Consider the following 19227-nt stretch of genomic DNA (forward strand, 5'->3'; position numbering starts at 1 on the left):
GCGGTTTTTTTTTTATTTTTTTTTCCAAAGTCATAGATTAGATATTTTTTGACAAGGTGAAGGTCATTTTAATCGAATGTTAATTGAAGGACGAGTTTTCTGACCCAAATTTTTAATATTCGATTTTTCAGAGTAAGGAAGAATGATCTAAACATGATCATGAATGGGGATAAGCACATCAGTTAGTAATGTATTTAAGGTCTGTTGGTGACTGTCCTCAAATTGTTCCAATTCAAAATAAACCATTTTCATACAATCAATGATACTGGGTTTACATTTTAAACGATACACATTTCAAACAATGAATAGACCAGTACTAAGCAATTCCAGTTCTCATCTTTCTTTGACAAAGTTATCAAACAAAATGTTAAGGTACGATTTAAATGACCATCATCTTAACAACAACTCTCAAACCTGGGACGTAAATGAAGATCCCGTGATGTCCCAAGCTTAAGAGTTTTTTGCCAAGATGAGGGTCATTTATTTCGATCGATATTTGAAGGACGAGTTATCTGGACATGTTTTCAAATATGGGTTTTTCCAGAGCGTGACAGAATTCATAATGAAGGAGTCAGCCGTTAAACAACTGAAGACAACAAGGGTGAGGGGGGGGGAAGGGGGGTCATATATCATAAAATCAAATTTTATGAGTTATGTCTCTTAGAATAATATGGTTTATTAAAGACGGGCACATGTTACAAAATCGAATTCAATGATTTATGCCTCTTAGCACATCGTTCATTTGTCAAAGTTTTATATGGAAATATGAATTTACTAAAGAAGGGCAGTACTATCAGGACAAACAGAGGAGGAAAACACAAAAAAAAAAACAAACAAAAAAAAAAACAATAAAACAAAAAACAAACAAACAAAAAAGAAGAAAATACAGACAAACAAAACAATAGACTATAGAGTAAAAAACTTCCAAGATTAAATTTAAAATTGTGTTTTCGCAAAATAAGTTTCAATGCAAAATATGTCTTTTCCCCCCTTTGATCTTCAATTATATTGTGTTCAGGTTTTGTGTTTATTCAACAAATTAGCGGATAAGATCTAAAACATGCTTTCTAATTGTTTTAATTTGCGTTACATTACAATTATGTATTTAGATTAAAAAAAAAAAATATCCATGCAAGTTTAACATCTTTTGTGACACGACCGATAGATAATAAAAATAAGACTCTAGGGGGAAAATATTTTTTAAAAAACAAAGAAAAATCTACGACATAAACTGCTGTATAACGACAAAAACGCTTTCATTGATTTTGTCCCCCTAAAATTTTTTTTATTTCATGAAGCGACAGATTCAATAGACCACCCCCCCCCCCTACTCTTCCCCCCCTCACCCCCAATTTTTCTAAAGGTTTTTTGACCAGAGACTTCAATTAAGCCCGAAAGATAAATTTCTAAAAATCATTTTGAAAAACAATCACCACATTCCATTTGGGGGGGGGGGGGGGGTTGTTTTGATTTTGTTCTTAGTTTTGGGTTTGTTTGCTTTCGGAGCAAATAATTAATCTTGTTTTGTTATTGTTGGCTACGGGTGGAACCAGATTTTGTTTACGTTTGAATCAGGTGCTTTTCTCTCTCTCTCTCTCTCTCTCTCTCTCTCTCTCTCTCTCTCTCTCTCTCTCTCTCTCTCTCTCAGTCTGAGTTATTTGCCGATCATAGACAAATGCCCCCTCCCCCCTTTTCTCTTGTTTTTGTTTACATATTTTGTTTAACTTAGCGATGCTCAGAGAATACATCGAAAGATTATATCTGTTTTGAGGCGATCAAAAGTTTATATATTCAAATTAGATGCCATTTTGAATTTCAAATTTGTTTTTGGATATGTTTGGAGTATGCCCTATTGAAAGATACAATCTGTAAGTGCCATTAACATCTGATAGAAAATTAAGAAGAAAAAAAAAAAAAGAACAATAGTAATAAAACAAACAACAATAATAAAAACTATCTTGAAAAAAAAATCACCATATTTCTGTTGGATTTTTTTTTTTTTTGTTTTGTTTTTGTTGTTTTTATTTGGGGTGAAGGATTCTAATCTTGTTATATTGTTGTTGTTTTGTTTTTGTTGTTTTTATTTGGGGTGAAGGATTCTAATCTTGTTATATTGCTGTTGTTTTGTTTTTGTAGTTATTATTTGGGGTGAAGGATTCTAATCTTGTTATATTGCTGTTGTTTTGTTTTTGTTTTGGTGATATGCGCTGATAAGGCTATCTAGTCATAATCTCACGTCATGCACATGGAGTTACAAGCGGTTTCACGCACGATACAAATTCCAGCATAGATTTTGGCTTCTTGGGCTCTTATTATATCTGACTCACCGTCTCTAAACGTATTATGTCGGGATGACTTGGGTGCAAAAAATTGAATTTATTGACAAAAACACGAAACTTGGGGTTTGTTTCGATTTGTTATGTTACAGAATGAAGACAGTTTCTCACAATGCAAAAGCTCAAAAATTGGTATTTAATATCAATTTAATTCTAAAGTCACTTTTCGGGGTCCAATTCATTCCGACATAATACAGTTTCGATACGAAGGGTCACATATGGAAAATATGCATAGAAAACAACAGCGGAAGAAGGAGGACCGAGTTACTCTCTGGTTTGATTGGTTGAGGGAACATATGTATGTATGTATTTATGTATGTTATGTATGTTGTGGTGTATTATATATTATATATATATATATATATATATATATATATATATATATATATAATATATAAGGTATATTTTAATCATCCTCCAGGGGATGTTTTATTAGTTAGGATTTATATTGTAAAACATCGTTAAGACATAAATGTTCATTACCTTATAATAACGCATTCAAATTTCAACAATAAGTTCTTGAAAAAGAAAAAATACCACTCGACCCTTTCCTCACATTATGTGCTCTTCTAATTCAACAATGAACAGTTTATTTGGACCGACCGTTCCGTTTTTACACGGCAAGAAACCAGAAGTAACACAGACTCTTCAAGCTCATTATCGGCTTTGAGACCCTTCACAATTCGATTTACTTATTGTTATTCTACCTTTTTTTTTGCCAAAATACCGTTTTCTTTTTTTTTTTTTGGCCAGAAAATATTTCCTTTTGAGCATTATAAAATACGTTAGTATTTATATAGCGCAATATACACCAAATGTGCTCAAAAAGCTTTACAAGGGGTCACTAGACATCAGAAACAGTTAACAGGACGACTCATGACGCCCGTTCAGGGATATTACATTTAATTATTATTTTTTTTTTTTTACATTTTCCCGATATACATACAACGTTGTTAATGACCAGGTAGGCTCATTTTACATCTCAGTAAAGATTGAGAGAATGCGAGTAAAGAGCCTTTTCCAAAGATTCGACTATGCGCCGCTCAGAGTTGGACTGGAACCTTGGACCTTCAGATCTGATACCACAAACCCACATAGCAACACAAAACTAGTGTATACATATTATACCGATAGATTAAGTTGACCCGCTTCGCCCCCCCCCCCCCCCAATCCCCTCACCTGCCACTTGTCAAAAGGTCTTAAATGCGGCTCGAGTGCGGCTATGTGGTCTAGTGGTATGACACTCGCCTTCGGACCAAAAGGTCAGGAGTTCGAGTCCCGCTCAAAGCTGCAAATTCTCTCACCGTATTCAGATGTAAAATGAGTACATGACCGTGAACATCGTTATCTCTGTCGGGGAAAAATCTGTAATATCGCCTTGTCGGTGTCATATTAGGTCCTACATGTTTCGTGTTGCTGTTAACTAGGGACTCCTTGTAAAGCGCTTTGACCACGTGTAGTGAATAATGCATTGTATACATACTCGTTTGTTTTTTAATAATGTAGATCTGACAATTTCAACGAGGCATAAAAATTATTGTGCGGCTATGTGGTCTTGTGGTATAACACTCTCTTTCGGATAGGACGGTCCTGGGTTCGAGCCTCTTTCGGTATATTGTTGAGTCCTTAAAAAAAGGCACTTTACTCACATTCTCTCTTCGTACTCAGGTCTAAGTAATTACTCTGTCCGAAAAAAAAATCTTATATCGCCGAATAGGCGTCATGTCTCGTTCTACTTGTTACGTGTTGCTGCTCATAAGGGACCATTTGTAAAGCGCTTTGAGCACGCTTAGTATATATTGCTCTATATAAAAGCTCAAGTTGTTATTATTTTTTTTGTTTTTTTTTTTTTTTGTTTTTGTTTTTGTTTTTTATTTTATGGCACGATGGTTCAGCAGTACAGCGTCTCAACTTGTCAAACAATGTTTAGCGTGGTCAGTGGCAATATGGGTGACAGTCATCGTGGGGAAATTCCGGTACCGACATTATGTCATCGGATAAAACTCTAAACACACATTACCCCACTCGACTCCTGTATAAATGAGTACCTGGCGTTAGGCAGTGACGGATAGTGGAAGAGTGTTAGTACAACAAAAGGACGCAAAACAGGCAATTGGTACTGCTTGAAATGGAAATATAGGTGGGGAGTGGATAAATAAAATATATTTTAAAGCGCATTGAGCATGTGAAGTTCGTGGAAATCCCCTATATAAATGTTCATATTATATAAATAATGATAGTACAAATAATAATAATAATAATAATAATAATAATAATATAATAATAATAATAATAATAATAATGATAATAATGATAATAATAATAATAATAATAATAATAATAATAATAATAATAATAATAATAATAATAATAATAATAATAATAAATAATAATAATAATAATAATAATAATAATAATAATAATAATAATAATAATAATAATAATAATAATAATAATAATAATAATAATAATAATAATAATAATAATAATAATAATAATAATAATAATAATAATAATAATAATAATAATAATAATAATAATAATAATAATAATAATAATAATAATAATAATAATAATATAATAATAAATAATAATAATAATAATAATAATAATAATAATAATAATAATAAAATCTATTTTGTCCACACATCGTAAAATTTCAAAAGAAATAATATGAAAACGTGTTCTGTGATTGTACTAAAGATTTCTCGTGGCCTTATTATAAAGTATTCCCTCAAGCATGTTAAGGGGACCACTCAATGTTTATTTTCCACAGTGAATTGCCTACCAGTGCAAGGACAGTCGACAGGATTATCGATTTGGCCAGACCGGAGATCGCCCCAGTATTGAATAATAGGTGAGATTACAATGCCATTCTGGATTATCCCCCTTTTTATTTGACCCCAAATAATAATTTCTCACGAAATGTCTTAAGTTTTCCTCTGCTTTCAAAACAATAGATTTATATATTAATATAACAAGTTGTTCAACTGGCCGCTTTTAACTTGCAAAATTGAAATGAATAAATTCCTCTTGAAGCCAAGACAGTTTTGGAGAAAAAGGTTTTGTTACTACCATGCTTTCTTCTTCTTCTTCTTCTTCTTCTTCTTCTTCTTCTTCTTCTTCTTCTTCTTCTTCTTCTTCTTCTTCTTCTTCTTCTTCTTCTTCTTCTTCTTCTTCTTCTTCTTCTTCTTCTTCTTCTTCTTCTTCTTCTTCTTCTTCTTCTTCTTCTTCTTCTTCTTCTTCTTCTTCTCTTCTTCTTCTTCTTCTTCTTCTTCTCTCTTCTTCTTCTTCTTCTTCTTCTTCTTCTTCTTCTTCTTCTTTCTTCTTCTTCTTCTTCTTCTTCTTCTTCTTCTTCTTCTTCTTCTTCTTCTTCTTCTTCTTCTTCTTCTTCTTCTTCTTCTTCTTCTTCTTCTTCTTCTTCTTCTTCTTCTTCTTCTTCTTCTTCTTCTTCTTCTCTCATCCAAATCTATTCATCAAACAAGAAATTCGTTAAAATGAAGAAGATTTAAGGCAAAACAGTCGAGTTTAATCAAAAATGTAAACTATTTTTTTAACTGCTGGATTGACTCTGTTAATCTTTCTCTACCTTTCTATATTGTCGGCGGAGCGTCTATAGCTCAGATGGTAAATTATTCGGCCCGCACGCAGAGTGACCGAGATTGATCCCGGGTGCAGTCGATATTTTTTTCTGACCCCCAACCCCTTGTCAACCCATCAAGGGATTGGGTAGCTGGATCTGTCAGATCTGAAGGAAAATACTTTATAATTGAATAGGGTCCTATCCAAAGGGTAGCAAGCAACTGCTATTTTCCGTTTTATGTGATATAAATCGGGATAAAATCTGCCTCCATTCGCCTAATGGCTCTGGAGGACTACTTTTTTTTAGAGTTGGCTCTTTGACAGACTTTTGATTTCAAAATGTATTCAATAACAAAGAGTGACAAGGGACAAAGTACGTATAGTGAGCGATTCAATCTCGTCTTAAGCTTGCTATAAATTAATAATGTTTGCCTTACTACTTGTGGAGATCCATAATATTTGCGGGGAAATGCAGGCTATTTTAATTATTATACTGTTGTATTGTGGAAATTAACATAGATCGAGGCGAATCCTTTGATCAAATTCGGTCCGGTAATAAAGTCTGTAGGTGCGCGCAAATGAATCGCAAACAGAGCGGTCAGATGGTCCCAACGTCAAATTAATGACCGACCATTGTGCCCTGGCAGATTTTCTAATAATTGTTATTTTGAATCAACATGTGATAGAATTACCCTTAATTGAGAAAAGGTCTGAAAGTTAGTCGTACATCAATCTGTAAAAAATAATTTTATAATTATTAGATTTGTCAGTAATTCTATACTCGCTGGCAAACATTTAAAATAGACATATGGACCAATTTAAACCATTACCCTATTTTCTTTCAAAGAATAGAAAAATGCAGAGGCTATTGCACCCACAGATTATCATCAATCTTATTTTAGAATACATTATATAAAGACAAGGGTGGGGTAACTTTTAAAAAAATCCTTTTCAATTTACACAATGGCTTAATGATGGCATTTAATCCCACACAGATAAAAACCTTCTCGGTTGATTGGGTCATTTTGATGTGTAGACTTTCCTCAACTTGCCAATTGCACCCAGATACTGTTTCAACGATGTTATGACCCTCGAACAATGTTTCCAGTTTGGTGTTTTTAATGCCAAAATCCAAAATCATAGAAGTCTTTAAAAAATCTTTTAAAAATCGGTCGTTTGGCATGAAAAATTTAATTTGGATTTTTTATTGTATTAAATATTACTTTATTTTACAAATATTAAAGACAAATATGCAATAAAAATCATAAAAATTAGTATTATTTTTAATCTGCAATCTGGCAATGGGGAAGAAATGTTTATAACTGCTTGATAAGAATATAAAGCTTTATTTTAAAATAATCTTTTACTGTGCATTTTAGCAGGAAAAAAATCGAATCCTAAAAACATGTCAATTTTTTCACAGACCAGCTCTGATTGTATCTATCTATGACTTGTTTAGTATTTCACGCAAAAAAAACCCAATCCGACAACACTGCCTTGTAAAGATCAACCTTCCACGACGTAACAGTGTGTAACATCGTGTCTTTGGAATGTATAGCGCACGGTACTAGACGACACGGGTGGATGGACACGGGATACCTATATTATAATAATATCACATCTTATTTATATCATTCTTTCTAGTTTTCATTCGTTTATTCAAGATTGTGTTTGATCTGTGTGGGGTTAATTTTCAGGTATTAATTTCGGGAAAACCATCCTTCTACATCACGTATTCTTGGTTTTTTTTTTCACATCGCTTTACTGCGCTATTATGAGGATATATATATATATATATATATATATATATATATATATATATATATATATATATATATATATATATATATATAACAATAATAATAATAATAATAATAATAATCATAATAGTAATAGATCTTTATTGTCCATAAATATGGCAATTTGTCATTTAGTTACACTTGTTATAACGTTAAACGATAACTGTAACCAGCGGCGTGGAATGCTTACAGTATCAAGTGGTGCCAGACGAAAATGACTTACACATGCTACATGTGTAAATATAAAAGAAAGAAAAAAAAAACGTACATACTTGTAAAGTAAATTTGCATGGTGATGTTTCTATTCCTGCAAATCTATTCAATAGTTTGTTGATATAAATCACGAACGAATATATTGATTGGAGTTTGGACACTGAGGGAAATGGCTAAAGGGACACATGCAGACATTGAATGTCAATCGAACAAAGGGTAATTTCAAAACTTACAAAGCGTAAGAATGTAAACAGCCCATGGCCTATTAAAAGAATACTGTAGTTACGTCATGAAATAGCCCCATTCCACTTCGGAAATCAAACATGACACCATACAAGATCTCTCTCTCTCTCTCTCTCTCTCTCTCTCTCTCTCTCTCTCTCTCTCTCCCTCTCTCTCTCTCTCTCTATCTATCTATCTACCTATCTGTGTGTGTGTGTGTGTGTGTGTATGTGAGATGAACGCGCACGCACACACATACACAAAGTCAAACACGCATATTCACGCGAAGATCATGCATTTAGCATATAGCATCACTTCGTTCACATTCCTTCATATCAATTTTTGCAGCAATAATAATAATAATAATGATGATGATGATGATAATAATGATAATAATAATAATAATAATAATAATAATAATAATAATAATAATAATAATAATAATAATAATAATAATAATAATAATAATAATAATATAATAATAATAATAATAATAATAAATTTAATATATACAATAATCACGACACAGAGAGAGAAACTAATGAACTTGTTAATAATCGTGATTTCGATAATGATAAAGATGGTCGAAGTTACCATACTATGACTAAGACGTAAATGACCAAAATTAGCTATTTTTCCCCAGTCCAACAGAGTTGGAGCAAAAATTTCTCGGCACCTGAGGCGGGTTTTTTCTCGTATGTGAAGATGGTAAAAATTCGAGCCAGGTATTCAATGTGGCAACATTATAGTACATTATAGTAATAGCCTTAAATGGTGCCAGCAACAATCCGCTCCTTGCAATCGTTTGAGTGGGGAAATCCAGTCACTCGCTCAGCCATGGTACACAGTCGCTGACAGTGTGAATCGGGAGAAAAGCGTGGATAGAAGGCGTTGTGACAGAAAGGGAGTCTGTTTCGCACTGTTGATAAAAGGCGATATATGCCATTTCTCAGTTTTATATATTTTTAAAAATGCTGTTATCCATTTTTAAAACATGGATGTGGTGCCAGGCATCATTTGAACCAATAGAGCCACGCCCCTGACTGTAACATTGAACAGATATTTCACTCCTACTTATTTTCTCTCTCTCTCTCTCTCTCTCTCTCTCTCTCTCTCTCTCTCTCTCTCTCTCTCTCTCTCTCTCTTCCTCTCTTTCTTTCATATATAGCCTATATATATATATATATATATATATATATATATATATATATATATATATATATATAAAATATAAATGGATTCACTCACTTATATGGCCGAAACACATGTTTCTGTGGTTTCCACCCACATCGTCAGTCGGCATATTATGTCCGTAGAATGATTATTCAATTTGGGTTCAATGTTTATATTCTTGCATCCTTACTTCCGTTATGATGTTGATTCAGCGGTGATTGGTGTTCTATATGTAGGTAAACAAAAAAATAAACTTGAAATTTTATATAACGCAATATCCACTCAAAGAGCTCAAAGCGCTTTACAAAGGATTCCTGACCAACAGCAACAAGTAACACGTAGAACGAGACATGACGCCTGATAGGCGATATTACATTTTTTCATGCTATGCGTTTAACCAAAATCTCACAACATCTGCCAGCCGGATAAAGCGAATCAACACACAAAACTATCTGTAACCTTGAACCTTGGCTGAAAGAATTTAGTGAGAACTACTCATAAAAATGGCTGACTAAAAACAATAACAAAGAGTTGAGTGACGTCAATTTCGTTCCTTTTATAAGATAATCGTAATAAAGGAATCCAAGTTAACTCACACAACCCTAACACCGACTATATCCGTAGTTTTCCCCGGGTTACTTTTACACCATGCTAATTTATTACATTTTTCTGAGACAAACTATAGGCGTAGTATCACATCTACTGTTTTTAGTTGTTATTTTTACATGTTAATGATAGGTCAATAAAACTATCTATGTTCATGCTCATTTTTAATTTTAAAAATTTCCAATTATGAAAAGTAGCAAAAATCTCTAGGATTGAGTGAGTCAATAGATTGCCAGGCATAGCAACAAGAGGTCACGAAGGAACCATCAATTGTGTTGATAACAAACCTTCTTTTGATAATCCAACCGATCAACCGAAACGTAACGCCATTTAATTGGAACAATTAAAAGCTTAACTGAGACGCACAATGAGTATAAGAAGGTTTGTTAAAATCCTTTTTGATTTGTTTTTGTCATTATTGATATTGTAAAATGCGGCCCACCGCCTCAATCAGATTTTATGCGGGAATGAACTAGATAAAGAAAATTAAATATAAAATTAAAGCACCGTCAACTTGGGAAATTTTGCCTAAAGGGGAAACTTTGTCTTTGCCAATTTGGAGCAATTTGAGCAGTCTTAACTCTTTGTTGTATAAAATTATGTAAATGCATTTTATAACGCATATTTATTCATTCTCATAAATCAGGCTTGTAAAATAAATTTTCTTATAGATGAATAATTTTTTTTGTGTGTGTGATTTATTTATCTATTTATTTATTTACTTATTTTGTTGCTGATGGAAAATACTATTTTCTAACATTCCTTACCTAAGTCAGATGTAAAATGAGAAGCTGGCCAGTAACAGTTGTGTATCTGTCGAAAAAAAAAAAAGAAAATGTGCAATATAGTATTGTGTTAATCCTAGCTTACGACCTCTTGAAAAGCGCTTTGAGCACGTTAAGTGGATATTGCCGTGAATTTTTTTTTTAGAAAGCTCAAGCTGAAGTGATAAGGTTATCGACGTCCATTAAACTTACAAATGTGTTTTTAATCTCCAAGCCAAACAGTCCCGTCTTTATGATTAATTCTATTCATATCGTTAACATCAACATTAAGATTACTGACACTTCCATAATTCTATTTTATCCACGATATCCCGCTGTAAGAGAATGTGATAAAGATCTGAAAAGGTGGGTTTTGAAACAGTTCCAGACAAAAGTAATTCTTCAGAGCCATTAGGACTATGGAACCGTACTCCGAACCCCCCCCCCCCCCCCCTAAAAAAAAAAAAAATTAAAAAAAATAAATAAAAAGAAACAATAAAAAAACAAAAAAAACAAAACAAAACAAAAAAACAAAAAAACAGACAACAACAACAAAACAGGTACTTAAAACTTTGGACAGAAAACTCGCCCTTCAAATTAATATCGATCGATTAAGATAACCCTCATTATGTCATAAACTATCAAAAAAAAAGGGACTTTGGATTTCTTAAGTTATCGTATTTGTGACACAATCGTCTCCAAATAACAATATTTTGGGGTGATCATGAGACATAAAATTTAATTCTAAGCTTAACTTAGACAATTCATTTAAGTTAAAATACATGCCTTTATTGAGGAGAGTGAATTATTTTTTCCTCTTCACTCGAAAAAAAAAAATTATAACTCCAATTATTCACTCATACTCTTGGAAAACCCAATTATAGTTTATTATAGCGTAAAACAGTCTGAAGCTTTTGCCTGCTAGCCCTTGAATATGATGCCAGGTAAAGTAGAGAGGAAAATACGAGAAAAATCATCCCTTAAAATCGACTTGACTCGAAGGGGGAGGCAGGTTGAGTGTAAGCAAGCGGGCTTTGCGAGCGACCGACCGTCCCTCTGCTCTTCGGTCAGGTATCTGGCCACACCTTGCGTTTTCACTACGATTTGCCTGTCCCTGGATCGTCCCTGGATGAGAACTGAGCGTGTATGGAGACTTTAAGGGATGGTTTTTAACGTGATTTTAATTTTTTTTAAAGCTTTGTCTGATACTGTTTCATGCCCACATTTTTAGATTTATATCTTACAACACTGTTTGCTCCTTATTGAGCTCTGAAGTGGAGTGACCATAACTACGCCCATTTTCCTCCGGCCCCATAAATTTAAATGTCCAAATAGTCAAAAGTCACCAAACAATGACAGTGATTGCGAAACTGAATGAATAGAACAGGTGTTGTATATTGGTTTTCGTAGAAGTAAAATTCTTATTAGTTCTATCCGCTAGATCTATCGCGCCAAAACACAAGACTAATATGTAATCTGAAACGTTCTTTTGGGCTAGGTGCCTGGACGACTTGCTGTTTTTAAGGATTCAAATGAAATGTATTCTCAAAATCTTTAGAGCGATACCCCTCTTGGGAATGTCTGCCAATTGCAGTCTGTGCTTTGGAAGGAGACTGGCAAAAACAAAGCTTAAAGGTGTGTGACACCTCCAGGATTGTGTGACACCTCCAGGATTGTCTGACACCTCCAGGATTGTCTGACACCTCCAGGATTGTGTGACACCTCCAGGATTGTGTAACACCTCCAGGATTGTGGGATTGTCTGACACCTCCAGGATTGTGTGACACCTCCAGGATTGTCTGACACCTCCAGGATTGTCTGACACCTCCAGGATTGTCTGACACCTCCAGGATTGTCTGACACCTCCAGGATTGTGTGACACCTCCAGGATTGTGTGACACCTACAGGATTGTGGGATTGTCTGACACCTCCAGGATTGTCTGACACCTCCAGGATTGTGTGACACCTCCAGGATTGTGTAACACCTCCAGGATTGTCTGACACCTCCAGGATTGTGTGACACTTCCTGAACAGATTCATCGACAACTACTGTCTACGGGAGCGTGGTCTATCTCTGGCACTTTGCGCCTTAGCAAATTTAGAACACCCGTTTTATAACAAAATCGCTTTCACGTCCCGTATTGGTCTACCAACCTGTACTATGGAACGGTGTTGAGCTACTTTTGGAGATTTAGTTTCATGTGATCAGATAACACACAAGCTCGAAAAACAAACAAACATCGGGTGCTTGGTATGGGTAGGTCTAGCAGCTCTTCTCTTTATTCTTAGTAAATTGACCATGCCCGACGTCTTTATCCGGAAATCGGCTGCAGACGACAGTACGGGTTGTCGGAGTCAGTCTCCGGTGTGGGTTAGCCCTAAGTCCCAAACCTTTAATGTGTTTCATTGCTTCTTCAGCGCCACAATTGTATGTATAGATAGAATGAAGTTGACGTCACTCGGGTCTTTGTTACCATGAGTAATTCTCACTTAACTGTACAAACCAGACTATAAAAGTTCATGGTTACACAGAGTTTTGTGGGTTGGTTCGTTTTTCTTCCGGATGACAATGTTGTGAGATTCTTAGCCAAGCGCATAATATCTATATATAATCTATATATTATAATAGCAACTACTTACTACGTAACACTAGGCGATATCACCAACATTATTATCAGGTCGATGGCATCGCATTAAAATCAATTCGTCCAGAAGTCAAATCGAATTGAGTTGAATTGGCTTGAAAGATTTATGAGACTAAATAGACCGATCAGTAAAAGCATGTGGTCTTGTGGTACGACACTCGCTTTCGGATCGGAAGGTCCTGGGTTCGGGATCGCTCGGCGCATAGTTGAGTCCTTGTAAAAGGCTCTTTATTCACATTCTCTCATCGTACTAAGGTGTAAAATTAGTATTTGGCCATTAACAGCGTTGCATCTGTCGGAAAATAATGTAGATTAATGTGTTTATTGTTGTGCTGACGAAACGTTTGTACCCGAAACGTCCATTGTCTGTCTTGTTTTCATCCGAATCTTCTCCATTTTAACTCTTTCGTTAGTAAGGTTAAACCCACAGATGTTCTCTTTGTTACATTCTTGTGATTACCCTCGTGAGTCATGCCAGGAGTCAAAATTCTCCTCTATAAACAGAGGCTTCGGATAGAAACAATTGCAGACAATGGACGTATCGGGTACAAACCCTTCGTCAGCACATCCAATGTGTGCTGACGAGGGGGTTGTACCCAAACTGTTTGTGCTGATGAAGGTGGTGTACCCGATGTCCGTCCTGGTCTGTATTGTTCCCATTCGAAGCCTCTCCATTATCACTCTTTCATTAGTATTTTCACGATCCCGGGCTTCAGGCAGGTAACACAGCTCTCTATAAATAGAACAGCGAAAACATTACACCCATTAACTTTCTCCTTACAAGTTTTTTTCCGAAATTTACCCGAAACTTCATACTAACCCAACACAAAAGTAGATTTTTCAAACATTATAGTAACGAGTATATTCTATATTTTGTCTAGAAAAATTAGCTCTGCAACACAGTGTCGAGTTTTTATGGCTATAACTATAACAAAATGATATCAGAATAAGAAAACTGTTGACTGCATCGTAACAAATGTGACGATTTTCCTATGAGTGGTAAGGGAAGGGTTAAAGAGTTATGGTAGTGGTTTTTCCGTTGAATGGAACAGGCTGCCCAAAGATGTTAAGTCTTCACCAAATCTGGATATATTCAAGGAAAATAATTTGAAAACACATCTTTTTAGAATAGCATTTTAGTTTAGGGCTGAGGCGAAGTGGCCGAGTGGTTAAGGCATTGTACTGTGACTGGAAGGTCCCGGCACTTTCGGTTTTTTTTCTTCCTTGGGCAAGACTTCTTCTTCTTCTTCTAGGTTCCATGCCTGGTCCAGGCTTCGGATACTGCATGAATTATCTCTCTCCATTCCTCCCTGTCTCTTGCTTTTTCAAACAGCTCTTGGATTGTTAGGTTGGTGAAGCCCTTCAGTTGGTCTATGAGTGTTTTTCTTTGTCTCCCCCGGGCGCGTTTACCAGGTATTTTTCCACAACTTGCCAGGTATTCATTCTTATCTTTCCTTACTATGTGTCCGAAAAAGGATAGTTGTCGATCCACTATTAAGGGCATTAGTTTCCTTTGTTGGTATGTTTGTTTTAGCACTTCTTCGTTCATTTTGTGTGCGGTATACGATATTCTCTGCATCCTTCTAAAGCACCACATTTCAAAAGCTTCAATGTTCTTTTGTGTTTCTGCATTTGTAGTCCAGCTTTTGCATCCGTATAACAAGATTGGCCACACGTAGCACTTCAAGACTCGGAATCTAATCCCGAACGACATCTGTTTGTTTTTCAAAATGTTTCCCAGGCAAGACTAATATCCCCCAATTTGCTCACTTGGACAACATGGGTGATTCCTGTTGACATCAGAAATCTTGTTTGATGAATTATCTATATTCCTTTGTGGACTGCCGAGTCGACGATATCTTATGATGTAGGGGCGGACATACTTTAAAAAAAAATAATTTAGTTTTGGAGTGTAAACATTTGTGATGTGTACTTTATTTCATTTTGCATTTTGCTGTGTAATAAGCCCAGAGTCCTCTCTTTCTAGCCAGAGGTAAGACGCAGTTAGACGTGTTTAGCATTATTATTATTATTATTATTATTATTATTATTATTATTATTATTATTATTATTATTATTATTATTATTATTATTATTATTATTATTATTATTATTATTATTATTATTATTATTATTATTATATAGAGGGGGAGGGATGTTTAGACCCCTGGTATCACCTAAAGGGGCCAGTAACAAAAATTAAAAAAAAAAAAATTGGACATCTGTGATTTTTCTCCGTGTACTCTTCAAATGATTCGTGAATACAACTCGTTGTTTACTTTCTTTTGGTGGTCGTCGTTCTGTCGCTATGTGGTCATATGGTATGACACTCGCTTTCGGGTCGGAAGGTCCTGGGTTCGATCCTCGCTCGGCGCGTAGTTGAATGAGTCCTTGGAAAAAGGCTCTTTACTCACATTCTCTCACCGTACTCAGCTACACAGATGCGTGTAGTACCGTCATGACACACATGAACGGTTTTTTACGCTTGAATTGTCATTTATTTTTCCTCACACCCAGTTCGTCATGCAAGCTGAAAGAAAAATTATGTTATACAATATATATATATATATATATATATATATATATATATATATATATATATATATATATATATATATATATATATATACTTAATTCCATAAGTGTGGACTGATTCCGACACGCGCACACACACAACACATAAACACACACACACACACACACACACACACACACACACACACACCGTCATCAAGAGCCCATGCAGCCGGAGTTTTATCCCGTTTTCTGAAGCGTACAACGGACAATAACAATTAATTACTTGTCTCCCATTGGATAGAATGCAAGTCTGTCGCAAAGTACTTTCCGCCAGATCTAACACGTCCAGCTACGCAATCACTGCTGGTAGAGGTAAGAAAAAAATCGTCTTCCCCCGGGATAGATCTCGGCCCCTTGCGTATGAAGCAAGTGATCTACCATCTGAACTATTGGGACCCCTTCACACACACACACACACACACACACACACACACACACACACGTGCGCGCGCGCGCATGCACATAAACACCGTAGCCTTCATAAACTCATAGCCTGTGACCGTATCTTTCGTTAACTCAACTCTTACTTTACCAGACAATTTTGATGAAAGTCACACCCAGCCGCTACAAAAAAAAAAAAAAAAAAAAAAAAAATGAGCTTTTATATAGCGCAATATCCATTTAACGTGCTCAAATCGCTTTACAAGGGGTCCCTGGCCACAGCAACACTTAACATGTAGGACGGGACATGACGCATTCGAGGCGATATTACAATGTGTTTCGGACAGAGACAACGCTGTTAACGGCCAGGCAGGTATTCATTTTACACCTGAGAACGGCGAGAGAAAGTAAAGAGCCTTTTTCAAGGACTCATATGCGCCGAGCAAGGCTCGAACCCAGGACCTTCCGATCCGAAAGCGAGTGTCATACCACTTTACTACACTATAAACAGATTACAAAAAAAAACAAAGCAACCAGAATAACACCCCTCACTAAATCAAACAAACATTTGACACTAATTCTAAAATCCCTCCACTGGCTGCCAGTAAAGTTTCGAATTGATTGTAAGATTCTTTGTTATGCATATAAATAAATCCATGAATGAAATGCCCCTCAGTTATGGAATAGCATACGTTTTATTACTAGATCCAGCCCTTTATTTGACATTTTAAAAAAGAATCTGAAGACAGAAGCTTTTCCCGTGCCTTCTTAGTATGTTATATATTTTAATTTGTCCATTGATTAACTATTGTTTGTAACTTTTTTTTTCTTCATAGCGCCCTGAGCACCTTTGAGTGGAAGTATGCGCTTTATAAATGTTTCATTGTTGTTATTATTATTATTATTATTATTATTATTATTATTATTATTATTATTATTATTATTATTATTATTATTATTATTATTATTATTACTTAAGGCAACTCACATGGCGGTCCACAAATCTAAAAATGCCGTCAAAATATGGGTCTTAGTGGATTTTAGTGTCATGCTATATTATACTAACGATTGCTATAGATAGAATGAAGTTAACGTCACTCGGGTCTTTGTTATTGTTTTTTGCCATCCACGTTTATGAGTAATGCTCACTGAACTGTATTATCCTGACTATAAACGTTCATGGATATACACAGTTTTGTGTGTTGGTCCGTTATACTTCCGGATGGCAATGTTATGAGCTTCTTAGCCAAGCGTATACTATCTATAGTTGGTTGTATTTTGACAAATTGTGGCGATTTCCTGCAGGGGCTTAAAGCGTAGCCATCGTAAAGTTATAGCCTGACACCGACCAAAAAATGACGTCAAAATGCCAGTCTTTTGCCACAAAAGAAAACAAATCGTGAGTTGTATTCAATAGTTCAACCAATGAAATAACTTGTTTCCTTGAGCTCTACTAACGACAACTCACTAGACGCTACACAAACCTTTAAAAAATGACGTCAAACTGCCAGTCCTAGAGGATTCTAGTGTCAGGCTATATTATATTAACGATGGCTACGCTCTGTCAGGCTAATAAAAATTAGCTGAGGAAAGTTGCGGTCTGACACAAGCTAACTTATAACTGCCACTAAGACCCATATTTTGAAGTAATTTTTAGGTTTGTGGACCGTCTGGTGAGTTGTCTGTAGTACTGGTGAAGGAAACGAGTGATCCCATTGGTTGAACTATTGAATACAACTCACGATTTGGTTTCTTTTGTGGCCAAAGACTTGTCATTTGTTGGCCAGTGTTAGGCCGTGAGTTTACGAGGGCCACGCACTGACCCACGAAGGATGCAAACTGGCAGCAAAGAATCGCTTTGCCTTGGGATAACAATATGTATGTTTGTTTTTTGTTTTTTTTTTGTTATTTTCTTTGGGGGGGGGGGGGAGGAGGGTGACATATAAGTAGTCCTTCAGAGTCATTCGGCCCATGGAGCCGGAGTCTATCCAGGTTTCTATAGCGTGAAAAGGACAATAACAATTGCTTGCTATCCTTTGTATAGGATTCTATTCTATCGCAAAGTAGTTTCCGCTAAATCTGACTCAGCTACCCATTCAATGCTGGCTGATTTTTTCTTGTATTTTTCTCTTTGCTCAGTCTGGCACTGGTTCTTACGCACTTTTTCAAATTAAATTTGATGTAAATGTTACTGCTCGAAGCTCCAAGAAATAAATAACAATGTGAAATTGAATGTATGTTTCAATTTAACATAAGACAACAGATAAAATGGACGTCATATTAACAACGCCACTACCACATCTCATTCGTCTGTAGTGTTTCATTCATCCTATTTTGTTGATAAAGGGGAAACCCGAAACGTTCATTTGATCTGTTTTTATCTTGTTATTTACAAATTAAATTTGGAAATAACGAAAAATCTTCCATTGTCTTAAAGTGATTGATCTGATTGGTCTCATGAATCTGGTATTGACTCCAAAGAAAAATATATCTATAAGGTTTTTCTCAAGGTTGTGTGAGGGGGGGGGGGTGGGGCGCGTGGCCGAGAGGTTAAGACATTGTACTGTGACCCAGAAGGTCCCGGGTTCGAGCCCCGTTTCAGGCCCACTCGTTTTTTTTCCTTGGCCAAGATAATTAGCCCCCAATTTGTTCACTTGGACAATGTTATATCAGACATCTTGTTTGATGAATTATTTATATTCATTCGTGGAATGCCTCGGCGACGATATCTTATGATGTGGTGGCGGAAGGGCATAATTTTTTAATTTTTTTTATTTTGTGTGTGCGATGCTTGGTATGTTTAAATTATATGATATGATTAATAGTTTAACACAGAGCCGATTTTAAAAAAAAATGATGCAGAATGCTCTTTTAGAATTTGTTTCTTACCAAAATGGGGCTTAAAGAATCAAAATATTGAAATAAATGA

The 19227-nt window shown here is 35.4% G+C and overlaps 1 protein-coding gene across 4 annotated transcripts in view; it reads left to right on the forward strand.

Moving 5' to 3' along the window:
• LOC144980874 (filamin-B-like) overlaps positions 1-19227 on the forward strand; it is a 94096-nt gene that overhangs the window by 4068 nt on the left and 70801 nt on the right. For all 4 annotated transcript variants that reach the window (XM_078928760.1, XM_078928757.1, XM_078928761.1 and 1 more), the window contains exon 3: positions 5113-5193. The gene's annotated coding sequence lies outside the window, so the exon portion shown is untranslated. The remainder of the gene's footprint in view (positions 1-5112; positions 5194-19227) is intronic.

The sequence above is a fragment of the Berghia stephanieae genome, chromosome 10 (assembly GCF_034508935.2).
Source record: "Berghia stephanieae isolate SIO BIC M18660-M18661 chromosome 10, UCSD_Bste_1.3, whole genome shotgun sequence".
NCBI classification, from domain to species: domain Eukaryota; kingdom Metazoa; phylum Mollusca; class Gastropoda; order Nudibranchia; family Aeolidiidae; genus Berghia; species Berghia stephanieae.